The 24874-nt window shown below is 45.5% G+C and overlaps 1 long non-coding RNA gene across 1 annotated transcript; it reads left to right on the top strand.

The window, feature by feature from the left end:
- Positions 1-22869: 22869 nt before the first annotated feature.
- Positions 22870-23847, top strand: LOC147645286 (uncharacterized). Its single transcript, XR_015282419.1, has 3 exons — positions 22870-23042; positions 23299-23446; positions 23636-23847. It is a non-coding gene; the product is annotated as an uncharacterized LOC147645286 (long non-coding RNA).
- The last annotated feature ends 1027 nt before the right edge of the window (positions 23848-24874 follow it).

The raw sequence follows: 24874 nt of genomic DNA, 5'->3' as shown, positions 1-24874 counted from the left end.
CCAGGAAGAAACAGTCGGTGGTGTTTTAGTTTTCCCTGTGAATAGTTTGTCTTATCCCTTCTGTTACCAAAATTTTTTCTGTTCCTGTTTGTGCCTTATCTCGTTGCTGTTCTCAATAAATTGTTCTTATCCCAGCCTGGGATCTTTGCCTTTTGTGCTTTCCATGGGAGATGGGAGGGAAGCGAGCAGCAGCGCGGTTTCAGCAGGAGCAGGAAATTGGGGAATGCCATTCCTGAAGCCCAGCCCATGGAAACCGAGCATCCCAGCTGGTGCCAGGCCTGGTTGCCATGGCAGCAGCCTTGGGAGCGGGTCCCTGGCTGGGGGCTGCGGGAACCTCTTCCCTCTGGTGCCCAGGGCCAGGAGTGGAGGGAGCGGCTGGAGCTGAGGCGGGCATGTTTAGGCTGGATGTGAGGAAAAGGTTTTTCCCGCGAGGCTGCTGGGGCACTGAACAGGCTCCCCAGGGAAGGCTCCCAGCTCCAGGGCTGGCTGAGCTCCAGCAGCGTTTGGCCAGCGCTGCCAGGCCCAGGCTGGGATTGTTGGGGTGTCCTGTGCAGGGCCAGCAGTTGGACTGGAGGATCCCCATGGCTCCCTCCCAACTCAGCCAATTCTGTGGCTCTGGAATCCCATGAGCCTGAGGATGGGACTGCAAATGGTTGCCATGGCAACGGGCTCTGGCTCCAGGCCTGAGCTGGTGTCCATGGCAACCACCCCTGGCATGGGGTCTCCATGGAGCTGCCAAGGGACTGACCATAGCAACAGGGGCTGTGATGGTTGCCATGGAAACAGACAGCAGGAAGAGGGGAAGTTGGTGATGGTTGCCATGGAAACAGACCATAGCAACAGGTCATGGTGATGGTTACTTATCTGATTTGTTAGAGGCCCTCAGAAGGGCTCCATGGGGACATTCCAAGAGTCTCCAGGCTGTTCAAGATCCAGAATGTCACAGGCAGAGACAGGGGCTCCACAGAGACCTCCCAGGGGTTTCTGGGGATGCTGAAGAGCCGTGTGGTCACACAGAGTCACAGTAATTCCATGGTGACATCCCAGGGCACCCTGGGCTGCAAAGGCACCGCTCTGTCACAGGCACTCCCGGGGGCTCCACGGTGACATCCCAGGAGTCCCCAGGCTGCCAAAGAGCCGGGATGTCACAGATATTCCCAGGGCTTCCTGTCATGGGCAGAGTGGGATCTTCAGGCAAAAGGTTTATTGCTTTATTGGAGAAACTCCTGCTGAGTCATGAGGTGGAGAAATGACACCCAACAGCCACCAGGGATCCTCAAACCCCTCCAGGCTGCCTAGACTTTGAAATTCTTTCTATGAGAGAAGACTGGGAGCAGCTGGATCCAAACCCAGCCCCAGAGTTTGTCAAAGGTTTATGTCTGCTGATTGGACAGGAGGAATTGAACCGTAATGCAATTTTCCCCACAGGATTAACAATGGAATATCAGATATATTTATACAGATACTACTGTGACTGATTCTGGCATGATTAGACAGATTTATTTACACCACAGACTAAATAAAGAAAAATAGTTATTTACTCCACAGTATAGGAGCTATAACAATTATTAGACTATAGCGCCCTAGGAAACAATTTTGAAGTAAACAGGGCTTTGCTGGAGTTGTTTGAGCCCATTCCAGGCACAGCCTCCTGCTCCAGCAGGAACTGCCTTTCCTGTGCCATGGCCAGGGCAGATCCCGATGCAGGAAAAGCCCCAGGCCAGCCCCAAGCCAGGGAAGGGCTCAGGCACAAGTGCAGAGTGCCGTGCTGGGAGCTGTGCCAGGGACAGCCTGAGGCACCAAAGGCACCTTGGCAGCAGCAGCTGCTTCCAGGCCATGGCCAGAAGGCTCCCTTGGCACCCCGGCCTGGTGGCCAGCACTGCAGAGCTGCTGCTTCAGGGCTCATTTCTGGCTGGGCTCTGAAAAGCCACTGCTGCTCCAGGAGCCTGACTGGGAAGCAATTGGCCCCAGCACCTTGGGGACAAGATAATAATGAAACAACTCTTCATGCCAGCAGAGACAAGGCAGGGGCAGAGGAAAGGGGAGAGCCAGGCCCAGGGGACATGGCTGCAATGGTGATGGCTGTGAGGTCAGTGCCACTGCAGCAGCCTGGCTGGCCCTCAGCAGACATTCTGGCCAGGAGGGTTGTGAGGGCACCCAGCACATGAGAGAACCCATACAACAGCAATTCCATCCATGGGGAGGGGAGGGGCTTTCACTGTGTCAGGTTGCACAGAGCTCCTGCTCTGGGAGCAGTCCTGGGATGTGGCATCCACTTCTCTTGAAAAGCAGTTGCAGTTTTGTGCCACTCTGATTGTAAAATATTTTCTCCTTCTAACAAATCTAAATCCATTCTCCTTCAGTTTAATTATATTGATCCTTGTCAATGCAAGATTTGGTAGAAAATAACTTTGACCAGTGTTTCCATTTTTTCAGACCATGGAGAAGACCCAAAATCTCCCAGGATGGGGTCTGGAGGCCTCATCACGTAAGCAGCAGGTAGAGGCTGAGGGCCCTGGGCTGTGCAGCTGCAAGGCCCTGCCAGAGGCAACTTGTGCAGCCCTTTGGCCATGGCTGCTGGCCCTGGGCCTGAGGCTAGCAGGGGACAAGTGACCCTGGCAGCCCTGGGGCCTCATTGCCTCCTTGTCCCTGCTCAGCAGCCTGGCAGGGGCCGCCCCATGGTGCTGCCCTTGGCATTGCACATCCCCACATGCCAGTGGCCCAGGAAGAGCCCTGAGCAATGAGGGAGGGACAGCATCTGCCTTGCCAGGGGCTGGGGCTCAGCCCTTGGCCCTTGCCATTCCTGAAACACATCCAGCTTTGCTCAGCACCACAGACACCTTTCCCTTGCTTGTCCCCAGCTGCCATCAGGGCCTCCAGTCTTCTGCTCTGCCTGGAACCTGGGGACGCTTTCTCACTCGTGTCTCTCATTTCAACTACAAGAAACTTCAGTGTTTCCATCTGACCTGGAGCTCTTGAGGAGTTTCTGGAGCACATTCTGAGGGACTGAGTGTGATGCCAAGAGCCCCAAAGGCCCGAGAGGGTGATGAAAGTGCTGGTGCTGTGTCTGTGCTGCTGAGCTGGGCCGGGCTCCTGGCCCAGAGGCAGCTCCTGGCAAAGGCAGCGCTGCAGAGAGACAGCTCTGGCCAGGAGCAGCTCCTGAGCACAGCCCAGCAGGGCTGGGGCCCTGCCAGGGCAGCTCAGGGACACAGAGAGCAGGCCCAGACAGAGCTGCCAGGGGCTCAGCACTGGCAGGGGCTGTGGGATGTGCCAGAGGGGGCTGTGTCCCAGCAGCACCTCTGTGGCTGTGTCCTGGAGCCCCAGAGCAGTGATGTCAGAAAGGGGCTGTGTGACAGCTCCGAGTGGGTTGTGTGAGGTCACAGATGGGGCTGTGACATCCCAGAGTTTGTTGTGTGAGGTCACTGAGCAGCTACAGCGTCATAGAGGGGACTGTGTGACATCACAGAGCAGGCTGTGACATCATAGACCTGGTTGTGAGGTCAAAGTATGTGCTGTGACATTACAGGGTATCTGTATGACATCACAGAGATGGTTGTGTGACATCACCAATGGGGTTATGACATCACAGAGATGACTGTGACATCATAAAGGATGGTGTGAGGCCATTGAGCAGAGACTGCCATCATAGAGGGTAGTTCTGTGACATCACAGAACAGACTGTGACATCACAGGTTGAATTTTTGACATCACAGTCTTCTGTGACATGACAGTACAGCTGTATGACAACACATGACAACATCCCAGAGTTGGCTCACTTAACAGAGCTCAAACTTAACAGGACTTGAGTTATACCTTAACCTTAAATGAAACCTCTAATGTCACAATTTAGTAAAACAACAGCATTTACTGGATTTAACCCAATTTATAACCTATGACTTTTTGATTTAACAGAGGGATAATCCTTAACAATATTCAACTTAGCTTATAACTTATATTAAACTTTACAAAGAGCAACACTAGGCAGCATTTAACTTAGCTTTTACCTCATGACTTACCCTCACTCACAAGCCTGACTGACTCAGATCTCCAAGGCACTCCAGCCCCTCCCAGAGCAGCATTTCTGCCACATTTGCCAGGGCACAGCACTGGTGTGTGCACACAGACACAAAGAGGCAGTGCAAGGCAGCTGTGAGAAATTCCCCTGCAGGGCAGGGAAATGCTCCCTGCCGATGCTTTGGCATCTCCCCAGCGGGCCAAGGGCTGAGCCTGGAGGAGTGGGGGGATCGGCCCAGGCTCCGTCCTTGTTCGGGGATGCCCCGAGTGCAGCAAACGGGAGAGTTCCCGGCTCACAGAGGCCCCACTCCGAGGGAGGTGGCTGGCCCAGGAGAGCTGCAAGGGGCTCCTTTTGGAGCGCTGTTTGTAGGGCCCCAAGAGAGGGGCTTCAGGCACAGCAATGTTTCATCCTGGCCACACCTGGCATCAACAGCTTTCTTTGCAAGGCTGAGAACAGGGATGTGCCACGCAGGGAACAGGAACAGTTCCCAGGGCTGCTCCTGAAGCAAGCAGGAGCTGCTTGGGCAGCAGCAGTGCCTGGGAGCAGACAGTGTTTCTGATGAGCTGCAGAGGAGCTGAGCCCAGGGGCTGTTGGCCAAGGCCCAGGCCCAAGGAGCATTTCTCAGCTGGCAGGGCGGCCTGAGAAGGGGAGGGGGGAATGCACCAGCACAGGGCCCCATGGAACCAAGGATCCATTGTGACATTGTGGGGCACCATGAAATAAACAAAGCATTGTGACACTGTGAGGCCTCATTGAACCAGTGAGACCATTGTGGTCCCCACAGAACCAAGAGGACCATTGGGATCCTGTGGGGCCTCGTGAAACCAAGAGGCCTTTGTGACACTGCAGGGCTGCATGGAACCAAAGGTCCAGGATGACACTGTGGAGCCAGAGGAGACCTTTGTGACACTGCAAACCGCCAAGGTCCATTGTGACATTTCAGGCCTCATGGAACAGAGGAGTCACGTGACATTGAGGGGCCTGTGGAACCACAGAGACCATTGTGACACTGCAAGGCCTCATGGAATCGCTGGGACCATTGTGACACTGCAGGGCCTGATGGATCCTGAGGCCATTGTGACACTGTGGTACTCCATGGAATCAAGAGTCCACTGTGACACTGCAGGTCTTCTTATAATCAGTGCTCCACTCCGACACTGCAGGATCCCATGGAATCACAGCACCATTGTGACACTGAAGGGCCCCATGGAAGTAAGGGTCCATTGTGACTCCATGGGGCCCCATAAAATCAAGGGAACACAGAACAAGTCTGGCTGGTTTGGCCTCCCAGGGGCCACCTGACTGGTCCAACTGACCTTGACATGTTGAGGGTCTCTTCTCATCTGCTATTAAAACACTAAATTCACTAAGGCACTGTGAATTCCTTCCTACAGGAAAAAACTGTCCTGCTTCTCCAGGCATCCATGGCCAAAATTTTGATTCTACCTCCAACATTCCAAATGACTGCTATATCCAAAGACTGCTCCCAGACAAAATCTGCCATTACTGACAAATTGGGCTGGCCTTGGCCTCCTGATGTCCAGCTCTCACCTGCTTTCCAAACCCTGTGCCTCTTTCCTTCCTATGGAAAAGAACTGTCCTTCTCAGCCAGGTGCCCATGACCAAAATTGGAATTCCACCTCCAGCTTTGCCTGTTGTGAGAGACTGGAGGAGATTGTTGGCTGGAAACATTTTGTGTTTCAAAGGGGAGGAAGGGTCAGGCCCAGCCTTGTCCTGCCCTGTAATCCCAGCACTGCACTGCCCTGGAACCCAAATCCCCCCAGAGCCTCTATCCCAGCCCTGCAGTGTCTGCCAGTCCCTGGCACACCAAAGGCAATGCTCCACACCCACCTCTGGAGCCCCCTGCCCAGCTCCTGAGTGACCAAATGACCAGAAATCCCACCTGGGGAATGGGCCAGGAAGACCAGGGGGTATTTAAGGCTGACCACAAGGCAAGCACACATCTTGAGCCTACCTCCTCTTGGGATTTCTATCTGAACATTGCTGGAATCCAGGAGTTGTGTTGGGGGTTAGGTGTCCTTTTTTTTTCTGGCTTGCCGGTGGAATTTTTACCCATTAGCTGCGGGGATAACCTAACTGTGGGTACTTGGTGGGTGCTCGACAAAGGACAAAGTCTGGCTGGGCCCAGGCGGGGAAGGGGGCAGGAAAGGAGGGTGGGGACAGTTTTTAGCTGGCTTTCATTGGCTTCGAGGAAAGACAATATTTTTTCCTGGGTCGCGGAGCTGCTGCGGTGGGGAGAAGGGAATTTCGCCATCCCCCAGATGGAGCTGCTGCTGCTTCTCCTTCTTCCCTCTTTGTTGGTGGCCTCGCACCCCCTGTCCTGCCGGGACGTGTGGCAGTGCCAGGCACCGCCGCGGAGCTGCTGATCCACCTCAGCCACCGGCCCAGGATCTCAGCTCATCCCTGCTGTTCCAGCTGAGTGTTCCTCAGAGCCCTGCAGGAGCACCGGGACTGCCCGCCCGAGGGGGTTTGTGAAACAAAGCCTCTCCTCCATCCCATCTCAGCCGAGAAAGCTGTCACGGGCCCACTGGTTCTGTTTTCTTGCTAATGCTGAAGTTATTGTTGTTTGTTTGCCTGGTTATACTAGTAAAGAACTGTTATTCCCATCCCCAGATCTCTGCCTAAAGGCACCTTGATTTAAAAACTATATTAATTCGGAGGGAGGCGGTCTACATCCTTTCATTCCAAGGGAGGCTCCGGCTCTCCCTAGCAGACACCTGTCTTCTAGAACCGAGACAAAATCTCCTCAATATCCTACAAATTTAAAAAAAAATCCCACATAATTGCAGAAAAATCACACACAATTCCCTAAATCTTCTCAAAACCCTATCAAACTGCAGAAAAATCCCACCAAATCTCCACAAATTTCCACAAAATCTAAGAAAAATCCCACAAAATTCTTAAATTCTCAAAATACCTGAAAACTCCTAAAAAATCCCAAAAAATTATATAAACTTTTGCAAAATCCCATTAAAATAAAAAAAAATCCCTGAATCTTCCCAAAACCCTACCAAATTCCACAAATGTCTCACAAAATCTCCTGAATATCCCACAAAATTCAAGAAAAATCCCACCAAATTGCAGAAAAATCCCATACTATTCCCTAAATGTCCTCAAAACCCTATCAAATTTCAGAAACATCCCAAAAAATCTCCACAAAATAGCACAAAATCTAAGAAAAATCCCTCACAATTGTTCAAGTCTCCTCAAAATCTCAAAAAAACCCAGAAAATTCCACAACAGTACAAAAAAATCCCACCAAATTCCAGAAACATCCCACCAAATCTAAACTAATTTCCACAAAATCTAAGAAACATCCCTCACAATTCATAAAGTCACCTCAAAATCTCTCAAGATTCCAGAAAAATATCTCACAAAATTCCCTAAATCTTCCCAAAACTCTAACAAATTCCAGAAACGTCCAACCAAATCTCCACAAAATTCCAAAGAAGCTAAGAAAAATCCCTCATAATTCTTCATGTCTCCTCAATATCCAACAAAATTCCAGAAAAATCCCACAAAATGGCCGAAAGCTTCTCAAAAGCCCAACTAATTGCAGAAACATCCAAAAAATCCCTACAAATTTCCACAAAACCTAAGAAAATACCTCAAAATCCTTCATGTCTCCTCAAAATCTCTCAAAATTCTAAAAAACTCTCACAAAACATCCTCAATATCCTACCAAATTCAAGAAAAATCCCACCAAATTCAAAAAAATCTCATACAATTCCCTAAAGGTTCTCAAAACCCCACCCAATTCCAGTAATATCCCACAAAATCCCCACTAATTTCCACAAAATCAACAAAAATACCTAAAAATTCTTCATGTCTCAACAAAATCCCACAGAATTCCACTAAACTTCCAAAAAATCTCTCCAAAGTTCAACAAAATTGAAGAAAAATCCCACCAAATTTCAGAAAAATCTCATACAATTCATTAAATGTTCGAAAAACCCCAGAAAATTCCAGAAACATCTCACCAAATCTCCACAAAATACCACAAAATCTAAGAAAAATCCCACAAAATTGTAGAAAAATCCCACACAAATCATTAATTGTTCTCAAAACCCCACCAAATTCCAGAAACATCCTACAAAATCCCCACTAATTTCCACAAAATCTAAGAAAATACCTCAAAATCCTTCATGTCTCCTCAAAATCCCTCAAAATTCTACAAAAATCCCTCCAAATCTCCTCAATATCCAGCCACATGCAAGAAAAATCCCACCAAATTCCAGAAAAATCCCACACAAATCATTAAATGTTCTCAAAACCCCAGCAAATTCCAGAAACATCCCACCAAATCTCCACAAAATACCAAAAAATTCCACAACAGTACAAAAAAATCCCACAAAATACCAGAAACATCCTACCAAATCTAAACGAATTTCCACAAAATCTAAGAAATATTTCTCACAATTCTTCACATCTCCTCAAAATCCCCAAAAAATCCCAAAAAAATACCACAAAATTGCAGAAATCCTCTCAAAATCCTATCAAATTCCAGAAACATCCCACCAAAATCCCCCAAAATTTCAACAAAATCTAAGAAAATACCTCAACACTCTTTATGTCTCCTCAAAATTCCTCAAAATCCCACAAAACTCCCACAAAATCTCCTGAATATCCCACAAAATTCCAGAACAATCCCACAAAATTGCAGAAATCTTCTAAAAACCCCACAAAATTCCAGAAACATCCCACCAAATCTCCACAAAATTCACACAAAATCCAAGAAAAATCCATCACAATTCTTCATGTCTCCGCAATATCCCACAAAATTCAAGAAAAATCCCACAAAATTGCAGAAAGCTTCTCAAAAGCCCAACTAATTGCAGAAACATCCCACAAAACCCCCAAAAATTTCCACAAAATCTAAGAAAATACCTCAAAAGCCTTCATGTCTCCTCCAAATCCCTCAAAATTCTAAAAAACTCCCACAAAATCTCCTCAATATCCTACCAAATTCAAGAAAAATCCCACCAAATTCAGAAAAATCCCATACAATTCTCTAAATGTTCTCAAAACCCCACCCAATTCCAGTAATATCCCACAGAATCCCCACTAATTTCCACAAAATCAATAAAAATACCTCAAATTCTTCATGTCTCCTCAAAATCCCACAAAATTCCACAAAACTCCCACAAAATCTCTTCAAAATTCAACAAAATTCAAGAAAAATCCCACCAAATTGCAGAAAAATCCCATACAATTCATTAAATGTTCAGAAAACACCAGAAAATTCCAGAAACATCTCAACAAATCCCCACAAAACACCAGAAAATCTTAGAAAAATCCCTCACAATTCTTCATGTCTCTTCAAAATCCCACAAAATTCAAGAAAAAATTCCATCAAAACTGCAGAAAGCTTCTCAAAACCACACCAGATTCCAGTATCATCCCAGAAAATCCCCACAGATTTCCACAAAACCTAAGAAAATACCTCAAAATCCTTCATGTCTCCTCAAAATCCCTCAAAATTCCACAAAACTCACACAAAATCTCTTCAATATTCAACAAAATTCAAGAAAAAGCCCACGAAATTGCAGAAAAATCCCACACAAATCATTAAATATTCGAAAAACCCCAGCAAATTCCAGAAACACCTCACCAAATCTCCACAAAATACCACAAAATCCAAGAAAAATCCCACAAAATTGTAGAAAAATCCCACACAAATCATTTATTGTTCTCAAAACCCCAGCAAATTCCAGAAACATCCTACAAAATCCCCACGAATTTCCACAAAATCAACAAAAATACCTCAAAATCCTTCATGTCTCCTCAAAATCCCTCAAAATTCTACAGAAATCCCTCCAAATCTCCCCAATATCCAGCCACATGCAAGAAAAATCCCACCAAATTCCAGAAAAATCCCACACAAATCATTAAATGTTCTCAAAACACCAGCAAATTCCAGAAACATCCCACCAAATCTCCACAAAATACCAAAAAATTCCACAACAGTACAAAAAAATCCCACAAAATACCAGAAACATCCCACCAAATCTCCACAAAATTCACACAAAATCCAAGAAAAATCCCTCAAAATTCTTCATATCTCTTCAGAATCCCACAAAATTCAAGAAAAATTCCACAAAATTGCAGAAAGCTTCTCAAAAGCCCAACTAATTGCAGTAACATCCCACAAAACCCTCACAAATTTCCACAAAACCTAAGAAAATACCTCAAAATCCTTCATGTCTCCTCCAAATCCCTCAAAATTCTAAAAAACTCCCACAAAATCTCCTCAATATCCTACCAAATTCAAGAAAAATCTCACCAAATTCAGAAAAATCCCATTCAATTCCCTAAAGGTTCTCAAAACCCCACCCAATTCCAGTAATATCCCACAAAATCCCCACTAATTTCCACAAAATCAACAAAAATACCTCAAAATTCTTCATGTCTCTTCAAAATCCCACAAAATTCCACAAAACTGCCACAAAATCTCTTCAATATCATACAAAATTCAAGAAAAATCCCACCAAATTGCAGGAAAATCCCACACAAATCATTAAATGTTCTGAAAACCCCAGCAAATTCCAGAAACATCCCACCAAATCTCCACAAAATTCACACAAAATCTAAGAAAAATCCCACAAAATTGTAGAAAAATCCCACACAAATCATTAATTGTTCTCAAAACCCCAGCAAATTCCAGAAACATCCTACAAAATCCCCACTAATTTCCACAAAATCTAAGAAAATACCTCAAAATCCTTCATGTCTCCTCAAAATCCCGCAAAATTCTACAAGAATCCCTCCAAATCTCCTCAATATCCAGCCACATGCAAGAAAAATCCCACACAAATCATTAAATGTTCTCAAAACCCCACCAAATTCCAGAAACATCCCACCAAATCTCCACAAAATATCAAAAAATTCCACAACAGTACAAAAAAATCCCACAAAATACCAGAAACATCCCACCAAATTTAATTTCCACAAAATCTAAGAAAAATCCCTCACAATTCTTCAAGTCTCCTCAAAATCACAAAAAATTCCCAAGAAAATAACACAAAATTGCAGAAATCTTCTCAAAACCCTACCAAATTCCAGAAACATCCCACCAAAATCCCCACAAATTTCAACAAAATCTAAGAAAATACTTCAAAACTCTTTAGGTCTCCTCAAAATTCATCAAAATCCCACAAAACTCCCACAAAATCTCCTGAATATCCCGCAAAATTCAAGAAAAATCCCACAAAATTCCAGAACAATCCCACAAAATTGCAGAAATCTTCTCAAAACCCCACCAAATTCCAGAAACATCCCACCAAATCCCCACAGATTTCCACAAAATCTAAGAAACATCCCTCACAATTCTTCATGTCTCTTCAAAATCCCACAAAATTCCAGAAAAAACTCCCACAAAACTGCAGAAATCTTCTCAAAACCACACCAGATTCCAGTAACATCCCACAGAATCCCCACAAATTCCCACAAAACCTAAGAAAATACCTCAAAATCCTTCATGTCTCCTCAAAATCCCTCAAAATCCCACAAAACTTCCACAAAATCTCTTCACTATTCAACAAAATTCAAGAAAAATCGCACAAAATTCCAGAAAAATCCCACACAAATCATTAAATGTTCTCAAAACCCCACCAAATTCCAGAAACATCCCACCAAATCTCCACAAAATACCAAAAAATTCCACAACAGTACAAAAAAATCCCACAAAATACCAGAAACATCCCACCAAATTTAAACTAATTTCCACAAAATCTAAGAAAAATCCTACACAATTCTTCAAGTCTCCTCAAAATCCCAAAAAAATTCCCAAGAAAATACCACAAAATTGCAGAAATCTTCTCAAAACCCTACCAAATTCCAGAAACATCCCACCAAAATCCCCACTAATTTGCACAAAATTTAAGAAAATACCTCAAAACTCTTTATGTCTCTGCAAAATCCCTCAAAATCCCACAAAACTCCACAAAATCTCCTGAATATCACACAAAATTCAAGAAAAATCCCACAAAATTCCAGAACAATCCCACAACATTGCAGAAATCTCAAAAGCCCAACAAATCGCAGAAACATCCCACAAAATCCCCACAAATTTCCACAAAATCGAAGAAGATACCTCAAAATCCTTCACGTCTCCTCAAAATCCCGCAAAATTCTAAAAAACTCACACAAAATTGCCTCAATATCCTACCAAATTCAAGAAAAATCCCAACAAATTCAGAAAAATCCCATACAATTCCCTAAAGGTTCTCAAAACGCCACCCAATTCCAGTAATATCCCACAAAATCCACACTAATTTCCACAAAATCAATAAAAATACCTCAAATTCTTCATGTCTCCTCAAAATCCCATGAAATTCCACAAAACTCCCACAAAATTGCCTCAATATCATACAAAATTCAAGAAAAATCCCACCAAATTGCAGAAAAATCCCACACAAATCATTAAATGTTCTCAAAACCCCAGCAAATTCCAGAAACATCCCACCAAATCTAAACAAATTCACCACAAAATCTTAGAAAAATCCCTCAAATTCTTCATGTCTCCTCAATATCCCACCAAATTCCAGAAAAATCTCACAAAATCGAAGAAATCTTCTCAAAAGCCCAACTAATTGCAGAAACATCCCACAAAACCCCCACAAATTTCCACAGAATCTAAGAAAATCCAACCAAATCCTTCATGTCTACTCAAAATCTCAGAAAATTCTACAAAAATCCCTCAAAATCTCCCCAATATCCTGCAAAATTCCAGAAACATCCCACCAAATCCCCACTAACTTCCACAAAATCAATGAAAATACCTCAAAATCCTTCATGTCTCCTCAAAATCCCTCAAAATTCCATAAAACTTACACAAAATCTCCCTAATATCCTGAAACTTTCAAGAAAAATCGCACAAAATTGCAGAAAAATCCCACACAAATCATTAAATGTTCTCAATACCCCAGCAAATTCCAGAAACATTCCACGAAATCTCCACAAAATAGCACAAAATCTAAGAAAAATCCCTCACAATTCTTCAAGTCTCCTAAAAATCCCACAAAATACCAGAAAATTCCACAGCAGTTCAATAAAATCCCACCAGATTCCAGAAACATTCCACCAAATCTCAAAAAAATTCCAAAGAAGCTGAGAAAAATCCCTCATAATTCTTCACGTCTCCACTAAATCCCAAAAAATTGCAGAAAAATCCCTCACAATTCCCTAAATGTTCTCAAAACCGCAGAAAATTCCAGAAACATCTCACCAAATCTCCACAAAATACCACAAAATCTAAGAAAAATCCATCATAATTCTTCAAGTCTCCTCAAAATCCCTCAAAATTCCACAAAATTCCCAAAAAATATCCACAATATCCTACAAAATTCAAGAAAAAACCCTCCAAATTGCAAAAAAATCCCATACAATTCCATCAATGTTCTGAAAACACCCACAAATTCCCAAAACGTCCAAGAAATCTCCATAAAATTCCAACGAAGCTAAGAAAAACCCCTCATAATTCTTCAAGTCTCCACAAAATCCCGCAAAATTTCAGAAGAATCCCATACAATTCATTAAATGTTCTCAACACCCCAGCAAATTCCAGAAACATCTCACCAAATCTCCACAAAATACCACAAAATCCAAGAAAAATCCCACAAAATTGTAGAAAAATCCCACACAAATCATTAATTGTTCTCAAAACCCCACCAAATTCCAGAAACATCCCACCAAATCTCCACAAAATTCACACAAAATCCAAGAAAAATCCCACAAAATTCTTCATATTTCCTCAGAATCCCACAAAATTCAAGAAAAATCCCACCAAATTCAGAAAAATCCCATACAATTCCCTAAAGGTTCTCAAAACCCCACCCAATTCCAGTAATATCCCACAAAATCCCCACTAATTTCCACAAAATCAACGAAAATACCTCAAAATCTTTCATGTCTCCTCAAAATCCTTAAAAATTCTACAAAAATCCCTCCAAATCTCCCCAATATCCAGCAACATGCAAGAAAAATCCCACCAAATTCCAGAAAAATCCCACACAAATCATTAAATGTTCTCAAAACCCCACCAAATTCAAGAAAAATCCCACCAAATCTCCACAAAATACCAAAAAATTCCACAACAGTACAAAAAAATCCCACAAAATACCAGAAACATCCCACCAAATCTAAACTAATTTCCACAAAATCTAAGAAAAATCCCTCACAATTCTTCATGTCTCCTCAAAATCCCACAAAATTCCCAAAAAAATACCTCAAAATTGCAGAAATCTTCTTAAAACCCTACCAAATTCCAGAAACATCCCACCAAAATCCCCCAAAATTTCTACAAAATCTAAGAAAATACCTCAAAACTCTTTATGTCTCCTCAGAATCCCTCAAAATCCCACAAAACTCCCACAAAATCTCCTGATATCCCACAAAATTCAAGAAAAATCCCACAAAATTCCAGAACAATCCCACAAAATTGCAGAAAGCTTCTCAAAACCCCACCAAATTCCAGAAACATCCTACCAAATCACCACAAAGTTCCACAAAATCTAAGAAACATCCCTCACAATTCATGTCTCTTCAAAATCCCACAAAATTCCAGAAAAAACTCCAAAACTCCAGAAAGCTTCTCAAAACCACACCAGATTCCAGTAACATCCCACAAGATCCCCACAAATTTCCACAAAACCTAAGAAAATACTTTAAAATCCTTCATGTCTCCTCAAAATCCCTCAAAATTCCACAAAACTTCACAAAAATCTCTTCAATATTCAACAAAATTCAAGAAAAATCCCACCAAATTGCAGAAATATCCCACACAAATCATTAAATGTTCACAAAACCCCACCAAATTCCAGAAACACCTCACCAAATCTCCACAAAATTCACACAAAATCCAAGAAAAATCCCTCACAATTCTTCGGGTCTCCTCAAAATCCCACAAAATTCAAGAAAAATCCCACAAAATTGCAGAAAGCTTCTCAAAAGCCCAACTAATTGCAGAAACATCCCACAAAACCCCCACAAATTTCCACAAAATCTAAGAAAATACCTCAAAATCCTTCATGTCTCCTCCAAATCCCTCAAAATTCTAAAAAGCTCCCACAAAATATCCTCAATATCCTACCAAATTCAAGAAAAATCCCACCAAATTCAGAAAAATCCCATACAATTCCCTAAAGGTTCTCAAAACCCCACCCAATTCCAGTAATATCCCACAAAATCCCCACTAATTTCCACAAAATCAACAAAATTACCTTAAAATTCTTTATGTCTCCTCAAAATCCCACAAAATTCAAGAAAAAACTTTACCAAAATCTCCTGAATGTCCCACAAAATTCAAGAAAAATCCCACCAAATTCAGAAAAATCCTATACAATTCCCTAAAGGTACTCAAAACCCCACCCAATTCCAGTAATATCCCACAAAATCCCCACTAATTTCCACAAAATCTAAGAAAATACCTCCAAATTCTTCATGTCTCCTCAAAATCCCTCAAAATCCCACAAAACTCCCACAAAATCTCCTGAATATCCCACAAAATTCAAGAAAAATCCCATAAAATTGCAGAACAATCCCACAAAATTCCAGAAGTCTTCGCAAAAGCCCAACTAATTGCAGAAACATCCCACAAAACCCCCACAAATTTCCACAAAATCTAAGAAAATACCTCAAAATCCTTCATGTCTCCTCAAAATCCCGCAAAATTCCACAAAACTCACACAAAATTGCCTCAATATCCTACCAAATTCAAGAAAAATCCCACTAAATTGCAGAAAAATCCCATACAATTGCCTCAAAGTTCTAAAAACATTCACAAATTCCAGAAACATCTCACCAAATCTCCACAAATTTCCACAAAATCTAAGAAAAATCCCTCACAATTCATGTTTCCTCAAAATCCCTCAAGATTCCAGGAAAAATCCAACAAAATTGCAGAAATCTTCTCAAAACCCCACCAAATTCCAATAACATCCGACAAAACAGCCACAAATTTCCACAAAACCTAAGAAAATACCTCAAAATCCTTCATGTCTCCTCCAAATCCCTCAAAATTCTAAAAAACTCCCACAAAATCTCCTCAATATCCTACCAAATTCAAGAAAAATCCCACCAAATTCAGAAAAATCCCATACAATTCCCTAAATGTTCTCAAAACCCCACCCAATTCCAGTAATATCCCCAAAATCATTACTAATTTCCACAAAATCAACAAAAATACCTCAAAATTCTTCATGTCTCCTCAAAATCCCACAAAATTCTAAAAATATCGCACAAAATCTCAATGATCTACAAAATTCAAGAAAAATCCCACCAAATTGCAGAAAAATCCCACACAAATCATTAAATGTTCTCAAAACCCCAGCAAATTCCAGAAACATCCCACCAAATCCCCACAAATTTCCACAGAATCTAAGAAAATCCAACCAAATCCTTCATGTCTGCTCAAAATCTCACAAAATTCTACAAAAATCCCTCAAAATCTCCCCAATATCCTGTAAAATTCCAGAAACATCCCACCAAATCCCTACTAACTTACACAAAATCATTGAAAATACCTCAAAATTCTTCTTGTCTCCTCCAAATCCCTCAAAATTCCATAAAACTTACACAAAATCTCCCTAATATCCTGAAACTTTCAAGAAAAATCACACAAAATTGCAGAAAAATCCAACACAAATCATTAAATGTTCTCAATACCCCAACAAATACCAGAAACATTCCACAAAATCTCCACAAAATTCACACAAAATCTAAGAAAAAACCCTCACAATTCTTCACGTCTCCTAAAAATCCCACAAAATACCAGAAAATTCCACAGCAGTTCAATAAAATCCCACCAGATTCCAGAAACATTCCACCAAATCTCAAAAAAATTCCAAAGAAGCTGAGAAAAATCCCTCATAATTCTTCACGTCTCCACTAAATCCCAAAAAATTGAAGAAAAATCCCCCACAATTCCCTAAATGTTCTCAAAACCGCAGAAAATTCCAGAAACATCTCACCAAATCTCCACAAAATACCACAAAATCCAAGAAAAATCCCACAAAATTGTAGAAAAATCCCACACAAATCATTAATTGTTCTCAAAACCCCACCAAATTCCAGAAACATCCTACAAAATCCCCACTAATTTCCACAAAGGCTAAGAAAATACCTCAAAATTCTTCATGTCTCCTCAAAATCCCACAAAATTCCACAAAACTTCCACAAAATCCCTTCAATATTCAACAAAATTCAAGAAAAATCCCACCAAATTGCAGAAATATCCCACACAAATCATTAAATGTTCTCAAAACACCAGAAAATCCCAGAAACATCCTACCAAATCTCCACAAAATGCACACAAAATCCAAGAAAAATTCCTCAAAATTCTTCATGTCTCCTCAATATCCCACCAAATTGCAGAAAAATCCCACAAAATTGCAGAAAGCTTCTCAAAAGCCCAACTAATTGCAGAAACATCCCACAAAACCCCCACAAATTTCCACAAAATCTAAGAAAATACCTCAAAATCCTTCATGTCTCCTCAAAATCCCTCAAAATCCCACAAAACTCCCACAAAATCTCCTCAATATCCAGCAACATGCAAGAAAAATCCCACCAAATTCAGAAAAATCCCATACAATTCCCTAAAGGTACTCAAAACCCCACCCAATTCCAGTAATATCCCACAAAATCCCCACTAATTTCCACAAAATCAACAAAAATACCTCAAAATTCTTCATGTCTCCTCCAAATTCCAGAAAAACCTACAACAAAACTGCAGAAAGCTTCTCAAAACCCCACCAGATTCCAGTAACATCCCACAAAATCCCCACAAATTTCCACAAAACCTAAGAAAATACCTCAAAATCCTTCATGTCTCTTCAAAATCCCTCAAAACTCCACAAAACTTCCACAAAATCTCTTCAATATTCAACAAAATTCAAGAAAAATCCCACCAAATTGCAGAAATATCCCACACAAATCATTAAATGTTCTCAAAACCCCAGCAAATTTCAGAAACATTCCACCAAATCTCCACAAAATACAAAAAAAATCCACAACAGTACAAAAAAACCCACAAAATACCAGAAACATCCCACCAAATCTAAACTAATTTCCACAAAATCTAAGAAAAATCCCTCACAATTCTTCAAGTCTCCTCAAAATCCCCAAAAATTCCAAAAAACTTCCACAAAATCTCTTCAATATTCAACAAAATTCAAGAAAAATCCCACCAAATTGCAGAAATATCCCACACAGTTCATTTAATGTTCTCAAAACATCAGAAAATTCCAGAAACATCCCACCAAATCTCCACAAAATACCACCAAAGCAAAGAAAAATCCCTCATAATTCTTCATGTCTCCTCAAAATGCCACAAAATTCAAGAAAAAACTCCAACAAAACTGCAGAAAGCTTCTCAAAACCCCACCAAATTCCAGTAACATCCCACAAAATCCCCACAAATTTCCAAAAAACCTAAGGAAACACCTCAAAATCCTTCATGTCTCCTCAAAATCCCACAAAATCCCACAAAACTTGCACAAAAACTCCCCAATATCTTACAAAATTCTAGGAAAATCCCACAAAGTTGCAGAAAAAACCCTTACAATTCCCTAAATGTTCTCAAAACATTCACAAATTCCAAAAACATCCCACCAAATCTCCACAAATTTCCACAAAATCTGAGAAAAATCCCTCAAAATTCTTCAAGTCTCCTCAAAATCCCACAAAATTCAAGAAAAATCCCACGAAAAACTTCAAATTTTCTCAAAATTTGAGAAAATTCCAGCGAAATCACACAAAACCTTCACAGAATTCCACAAAATCTATGAAAAATCTCACACTAAATTCTTCTTGTCTTCTCAAAACCCTTCAAAATTCTAGAAACATTTCACAAAATCTTTTCAATATCCCACAAAAATCAAGATCCCATAAAGTTCCAGAAAAATTTCCCAGAATTGCCTAAATCTTCTCAAAACCTTAACTAATTCCAGAAACATATCACAAAATCTCCACAAATTTCCACAAAATCAAAGAAAAATCACAGAAAATCTAAGAAAAATGCCGCAAAATTGCAGAAAAATCCCACAAAATTGCAGAAATCTTCCCAAAACCCCACCAAATTCTAGAAAGATCCCACAAAATCTCCTCAAATTTCCACTAAAATCCAGAAGAAATTCCATAAAATTCAAGAAAAATACCACAATAATCCAGAAAAATCCCACAAAAGTGCAGAAAAGTCCCACAAAATTAAGTAATTTACATCTGTCATGGCAGTTGTAGATCCCGGCTGCTCTTGCCCCTCTTCTGCTTGCCACTTGAATTTTAGCAGTACAGCTGCAATTGCCTCTTTCAATCAGTGCTACCCACTGTGCTTTTGTCACAGGGAACTCAGGATTTTTGTTTCAGGCATCATGATCACTAGAGATCAAAATGCTCCCAAGTCCCTGAGCACTAAGTCGAGGGGAATTAAAGCCACACAGGTCACATTTGCAGTGCTCAAACACAGCCCTGTTGCTGCTGCTGCTGCTGAAATAGAATCAACTGACAGAGGCCATCACAGAAATTGCCTCTGCAGTGGCAAATAAAATGAAAAAATCCACCAGGAGAAAGAAAAACCAGAACTTCCCAACTCGCTTCATTGTTTCTGAGCAGCAGCAGAAGAAAAAGGAACAGGGCACCTTTCAGGCAGCTCCACAAGCTCAGGGTTCTCATTTCCTGGGGAATCTGAGATGCAATTGGCCTTGTTAAAAGCATAAAAGCAAAGGGAATGAATTGGGAATTATTAGGAAAAAATGACCCTTCTTACACACAAAGTTCACCAAGTCATTCCCTGCATTTCTCCTTTTCACATTCTTTCTCTCATCCACTGACAGGTCCAGCTTATCATGTTCTGCTGCTTATCATCACCTGATTGTGCTCTTGATTTCTCCCACTGCCAGAGATGTAGAATCATCTCAACTGAACACAGAAACAAACTCCCTCTGTCAGCCCATCTTCATGTTCCAGATCACTTTCCAGATGTCCATGGGGCTGTTGGAATGATGAGCTCTCCACTGCTGGCTGCAGGCTCTGGAGATTCTTTCTCCACATTCAGCCAGGCTTGTATTCCCCAACAATTCCTGGCAGCCCATCATGTTTTCTTTGGGTAGAAGAGGAACAATGAAAACCTCACCAATGGCACAACTCCCCTGTCCACAAGGAAAAGAAAGAACAAGTTGTCAAGTCCTTCAAATATTTGTCCTGCTCTGCTGCAAGAGTTGTGCTGCACTCACAGTGTGGGAAGCCAAGAGAAGCTGCAGCTGGGGGCACATCTTGTGACAGGAGCTGCGCCTTGTTCTCCAGGACAGGTTTTTGGAAAGAACAGACGGGACTGGGGAGAAGATTCTGGGAAAATTGAAACAGCTTTTTTAAGAAATGAAAATAAAATCCAAAGAAATGAACAATATGTTTTTCTCTATTTTTCTCTCTTTATTTTTATGTTTCCCTTTTCCATCTTGCGCTGTTTCTCCATCCCATTCATTCCAAATGGCTCTCACCTCTAAGATCTGAGACTTGGCAAGTTTTAGACACTGTAAAATACCCTGAGCTATAGCCAGTTTGCCTTGCCCTGTTTTCCTTGGAAAGCAATGCTGGAGACACAAGTGCAGTGCTTGGCTCAGGTACAAATTCTGCATTCAGGGAATGTGCTCAGACGGTGTCTGAGCCTCAGCAGGGACAAGGCACAGCAGCAGCCAAGGGCATTGCTGTGCCCCTGTGCAGGAGTCCAGACTCTGGCTCTTGGCTCAGCAGGGCAAAGTTGCCGTGTTTGGCCAGGCTCAGGGGCTGCCCGGGGAGCGCGGGGCTCGGGGCGGGGCCGAGCGGGCAACGGACAAACGGACACGGGGACAAACGGCCCCGGTGCTTCAGTTGCAGCGGCAGCGGCGGCAGCAGCAGCAGCGGCGGCAGCGAAAGCAGCGAAAGCAGCGACAGCAGAAAATTTTTCAATTCTCTCTCTCTTCTCCCTCTCCCACTGTCCCGCATCTTCTCCCCGACTCCCTTTTCCTGTGTCCCCTTCTTTTCCAGTTTCCCTCTCCCCGTGCCCACCCGGGCCATGCCCCCGGTCCGCCCCCGGCCCCGGGCGGGGCTGCCCCGGCCCCGGCCCCGTCCCCGTCCCCGCCCATCCCTCCGAGGTCTCCTCTTCGCCTGGCTCTGGCTGTGCTGGGCGGGCATCAGTGCCAGGGGCTGGGGCGGCATCGCTGCCCTTTGGCTCCGCCTGGCCCGACCCCGACCCCGGCCCCGGCCCCGGCCCCGGCCCCGGCCCCGGCCCCGGCTCCTCCCGGGGCCCGCGGAGGACACAGGCGGTGCGGCCGCTGCCGCCGCCTCCGCTGCGGCTTCCCCGGCCCGAGCTCCGCCGCTGTCGCGTTCCAATGAGGGAACGCCTGCGGGTGCCCGGCCCGGGGAGCTCGGGGAGCGCTCGGGGGCCGTTCCTGGCCCCGGGCCGAGCACTGACGGCCGCGTCTCTTCCCCAGGGAAGGCGCAGCAGGCCCTGCAGCAGCGCTACCGAGTGGGGTCACTGCTGGGGCGCGGCGGCTTTGGCAGAGTTTTTGCGGCCACTCGGCTCTCGGACGGACTCCCGGTGAGCAGAGGGGCCGGCGGCGGGCGGAGGAGGAGGAGGGGGCGGAGGAGGAGGATGGGGCTGGACACGGTGGGCGGTGAGCTGAATCCGCTGCTCCCTTTGGCTTGCAGGTGGCCATCAAAAAGGTGCCACGGAACCGCGTCCGGCACTGGGGCGAGCTGGTGAGTGAGCGGGGCCAGCGGCAGAAGCCGGGCCGTGCCGGGCGGGGATGAGCCGGGGCCCGGCAGGGTGGGAGCCGCCAGGACACCTGGAGGGAGAGCGGGCGTGGGGCCAGCGGAGGGCACAGAGCATCCCGGGCTGGCTGAGGGCTTCCCGAGCCCTGGCACGGCCTCAGCCCCACTGACGGCACCGTGCTCCTCCCGCAGCCCGACGGCACCAGCGCACCCCTGGAGATAGTGCTGCTGGACAAGGTGTCCACAGGCTTCCCCGGTGTGGTGCAGCTGCGGGAATGGCTTGAGCTCCCCAACACCATCGTGATGGTGCTGGAGCGCCCGGAGCGGTGTCAGGACCTGCGGCGTTTCATTCGGGCACGGAGGTTCCTGTCCGAGGAAGAGGTGCGGGAGCTGTTCCAGCAGGTGCTGGCGGCCGTGCGGCACTGCACCAGCTGCGGGGTCCTGCACCGAGATATCAAACCTGAGAACGTCTTGGTAGACCTGGACACCGGCGAGGCAAAACTGATTGACTTCGGCTGTGGCACCTACCTGCAGGACACAGCCTACACTCAGTTTGCAGGTGAGCCCACACAGGGGTGGTGATCCTGGTCCTGGCATCTCCTGGCCCAACCTGGGTGTGGCAGCAGGGATTCTCCCAGGACTGGGGCTGGGGCTGGGGCATCCAGCCTGACAAAACCCCCATGGTTGGGGGTAGCAGAGACGGGGTGGCAGAACCTGTGCACCAGCTGGTTTGGTGTGCAGGTGAGAAAAGGCTTGGACTGCTCTGCTCACCTGGTTTGCTTTGGTTCAAAATATTTTTTGGGCAATGCCAGCAGGGAGGATATGGGTATGGTTTTTCCCCAGCACTGAGTGGGTATTTCCCTTTGTGTGTCATGGTCAGGCCTTTCCAGGGTTTCTGCTGCCCTCTTCCAGCACCAGTGGCTTCTTTTCCAACCCCAAGTTTGTACCCAAGTCCCAGGTGCTGGCGAGAGGGCAGCAGGTCACCCTGTGTGCCACTGGGGCATCCCCCACATGCCCAGGGATGCTGGGGCCAGGCTCTGGGAGCAGCAGCATCCCCCTGATGAGCTCCATCCATATTCCATAGGAACACCGTCATACAGCCCCCCGGAATGGAACGACTTCGGCTGGTACCATGGCGAGGCAGCGACCGTCTGGTCCCTGGGCATCCTGCTGCACGAGATGGTCTGCGGGGAGCACCCTTTCAGGAGGGGCAGGAACATCAGATGGGGCCAGCTCCCGCTGCCACAACGGCTCTCCCAAGGTGGATCCTCATCTCTGGGCACGGGGGGAACACCAGTGTTGGGAGACAGCAGCGGGCTCATGAGCATCCCGCTCTGGCAGCTGCTGAGGAGGTGGCACATGTCCTGCTCTCCTGCTCTCCTCCAAAGCAAAGAATTGATGGGAAAGTTTAGGCCCAGCTCTGAGCACATCCAGCGTGGCCTGGGCACGGGAATAGTGGGGCAAAGCAGACAGGAGCCTTCTCCAACTGACCAGTGGTTTGTGGTTTCTCTCCCCAGACTGCCAGATTCTGATCAGGTGGTGTTTATCCCTGAACTCCTTGGACAGGCCCTCATTAGAAGACCTGTCCTGTGATCCCTGGATGCAGGATATTCATCAGCCCTAGAAGAAGGGAGAGAGCCACAGGCACAGTGATGCAGGGACCTGGTAAGTTACAGCTCCACACATGCCCTGGCAATCGGCAGCAAAGAAACCCAGACTTTTTTGTCCTGCCTGTGTCACTGCACTGGGGTCATCGAATGGGAACACACAGCCCTTGTGCTAGAGCTGAGCTGCTCTGCCCAGCACTGGTGGGCACCATCTGAGCTGGTTTTGCTTGTCCTGCTTCACTGACAGCCGGGCCCTGGGCAGAACCCTGACAGCCTGGTGTCACCCCAGGGAAGAAGGAGCCCCTGGAGAAGCTGTACCAGGTGGGGCTGCTGCTGCTGCTGGAGACATGGAGGACAGCAGCAAGGATGACAACCTCTTCCTCCACCTGGCCAGCGGGAGCTGGCGATGATGGACTTTGATTCTGGCACCTTCTTCAAAGCCAGGCTCCACAGGGAATTTTCAGGTAAGTCCAGACCCAGGGGGATGCTCCCTGATTTGTGCATTGGCCGGGAACCAAAGGTTTCCCCTTTGCTGGGACAGATGCAACTGATTCCTCAGTGGCTGCCCAGCTGGTTTTTGGCAGGGCTGGGGGCGTGGGCTGGGGTGGATACGAAATGGGAGTGGGATCCTGGCCCTGCCAACAGCCCCCAGCACCCACCGTGCCCCGGGCTGGGGCTGGGGCAGCCAGCCCGACACAAACAAACCCCCATGGCAGGAGCACAGGTGGGACTCCAGAACCTGAGCACGGCTGCTTTGCTGTGCAGGCAAGGAAGGGCTTGGGCTGCTCCACTCCCCTGCTTTGCTTTGGGATCACCGTGATTTTGGGGGACAGTGCAGGGGGAAAGGGAGAAAGCATGGGCTTCCCTCACCCATGGGTGGGTTTTTCCCCAGAATGTAGGGGTTGGGCCTTCCTCAAGCTCCTGACAGAGATAAGATTTTTTACCATTTTTCTTGTTTCCCCTTTTTGTCTGTAACCTATTTTCATTAATTTGTTGTTTGTTTTTCTAAAGGAAGCGTTCTAGGTGGGGTCCAGTCTGGATCAGGAAGTGCTTGGGACCAGCTGTGGCGTGGATGGGCCGTGCCCTTGGAGAAGACTGAGGACATCGTTTGGGACCAGCTTTTCTTGTGGCAGCGGATGGTGTGAGGTGGGTCCTCATCTCCTTGGCATGGGAGGGACAAGAGCTTTTGGGAGATGGCAGCGGGCACAGGAGCATCCCGCTCTGGGCAGCTGCTGAGGGGCTGGATCTGCCGTGGCTGGCTGCAGGCTGGGCACATGTCCTGCCCTCCTGCTCTGCTCCCCAAGGCAGCAGTGATGGGCAGCTTTGGGCCCAGCTCTGAGCACGGCCAGCATGGCCTGGGCACCGCGGCTGGCTGGGACAAGGGGACAGGAGCCTTCAGCTGACGGGCGGTTTCTGCTTTCTCTCCTTGCAGCCGGGCTCTGCGGATGCTGAGGCTGCTCTGGGCTCTGCCAGGGCTCTGCTGGGC

The sequence above is a fragment of the Cyanistes caeruleus genome, unplaced genomic scaffold (genome assembly GCF_971803275.1).
Source record: "Cyanistes caeruleus unplaced genomic scaffold, bCyaCae1.hap1.1 HAP1_SUPER_30, whole genome shotgun sequence".
In the NCBI taxonomy this organism is placed as follows: Eukaryota; Metazoa; Chordata; class Aves; order Passeriformes; family Paridae; genus Cyanistes; species Cyanistes caeruleus.
The sequence above is the reverse complement of the archived record's forward strand: the minus strand, read 5'-3'. Positions and strand labels throughout refer to the sequence as shown.